Source organism: Echinops telfairi, unplaced genomic scaffold, assembly GCF_000313985.2.
Source record: "Echinops telfairi isolate 266 unplaced genomic scaffold, ASM31398v2 ScPeMD7_25;HRSCAF=90, whole genome shotgun sequence".
Classification (NCBI taxonomy): Eukaryota; Metazoa; Chordata; class Mammalia; order Afrosoricida; family Tenrecidae; genus Echinops; species Echinops telfairi.
This window is the reverse complement of record NW_022103922.1, coordinates 6,762,141-6,764,120: the sequence shown is the minus strand read 5'-3', so window position 1 is coordinate 6,764,120 and position 1,980 is coordinate 6,762,141.

The window sequence follows — 1,980 nt, the reverse complement described above, 5'->3', positions numbered from 1 at the left end:
CAAGGAAGCAGACAACTGAATCGTCCCTCAGGCAATGCAGGCAGAGTCACCCATAGGCAGCAAACAGCAGGGCCGGCCATCAACAGTCAGCAGCTCCGAAGCTTATCGAAGCAGGCCTGGACAGGATATTGGACTCAAGCAATCAAGACCACAGGATCCAACAGCATCAAGCTCAAGAAATGTACACACCAGCAGTGTGGTGAAGTGGGTCTCGAAGAAACCTCAAACTCTAGCAACACAATCATGGGCTGGCGGTCCCACAGGTAGTGTAGCTCACAAGTTGAAGCCAAGAACTAGCTAAAGCAGATGCATGCTGGTCCGATCACCAGAGAGCAAGAGAGAGAGGGGCAGGCCGTGACGAGCCATTTATCCCTTTGCTCTATAATGAAACTGCGACCTGATTAATCCTACACTTTCCTATTGGCCACGTTGGCACAATAAACCTAGGTATCGCACCCAGTAATAACAACTTTTTAAGCACACAGACAGAAAAACTAAGGCATCTACCTACAAGAGGGAGTAATCAAGTTTACCTCCAAAAATACTCCTGAGCAACATTTCATGCCAGAAATATAAGAGCAAAATCTACAAAGTTCTGAGTAAAAGGTATCCCTTTTGTTGCATAGTACAAAGCTGTTAAGTAGAATGGCAGCTAATAGATATCATTTCTTGACATTTCTCAGACCACGTAGCACCTCCTGGGGAAAATTACTGACCTATGTAACCCAGTGAAGAATATTGAAAATACCATGAATAACAAAAGAACAATTAGATCTGTTTTTGAGGACGTGCAGCCAGAGTGCTCCTTAGAGGCAAGGATGGCAAGACTGCATCGCACATACTTGGGGCATGTTATCAGGAAAGAGCAGTCCCTGACATCATGCTTGGTAATGTGAGGGGAGGGGACGACGAAAAAGAGCAAATCCCTGGACAAGATGGATTGGCATGGTGGCTACAACAATGGGCGCAAACATAAGAACCCAGGTTTGAGGATGGGGCAGACCGATCAATATTTCATGCTGTTGTACACAGGGTTGCTATGAGTCAGAACAACTTGATGGTACCTAACAACAACAACAACCTGTAATCCAAACAACTAAAGTTGAATCAAAATAAACTCAAGAATGGAAACACCATGGTAAAGGGGCTAATGGTGATCATCGTTGTCTTTTAAATATTAATTAAGACTCAATGACTTTGGAGGGTTATTATTGTAACCCTGAGAGTAAATATTAGAATTCTTGAAGAAAAAAACACACAATTAGCAACGGAATGGGTAGTGGAGGAAGGTAGTTCTACTTATCAGTTACAACCATGTGATCGACTGCAAAATGAAAGTTGTGGTTGTCAGTATTTCTTCTTTATATGTGCTCATTGAACATCTTTCCCTTGTTCATGTCTAATATACCAGATACAAATAGGTTCCCTGTGCTTTCATTTATATGTATGCTAACTATATGATATCATTAATGTCTGAAAATTAGATATGACTAAAGAATTGTGTACAAGTACCAAGTTGCCCAGGGGTGGACTGTGGTAATTAGGATTTTTTGTGCCAACATGGCTCCTATAGGAACACGTGGCAGAGTTCAGCCTGTCAATCCAGTCGCAGCTTGATTGGAGGGTGACCAAGATAAATGGCTCTCAGAGGCCTCTTTCTCTTTTTCTCCCTGGCGATTGGACCAGTACACTGCTGCCTGAGCTAGTCCTTTGCCTCAACCATGTGCTGCACTACCTGTGGGCCAACCTGTGTAACATGTCACTGTGCCTTCATCGCTAGAGGTTGACGCTCCCTCTGGACCTGCTTTGTTACACTGCCGAGCTACTTGCCTCTGGTATACCTCGACTTCTCAATTTCCTGCTGTTGTCTCCCCACCCTGTAATGTCTGCTGCCTGCGGTGGACTCTGCTTGTCTTTCCTGAGGGAAGATTCCACTATCTGCTTCTTTGACCTTAGACCAAGAGCCGGTGTGAGTTGAAG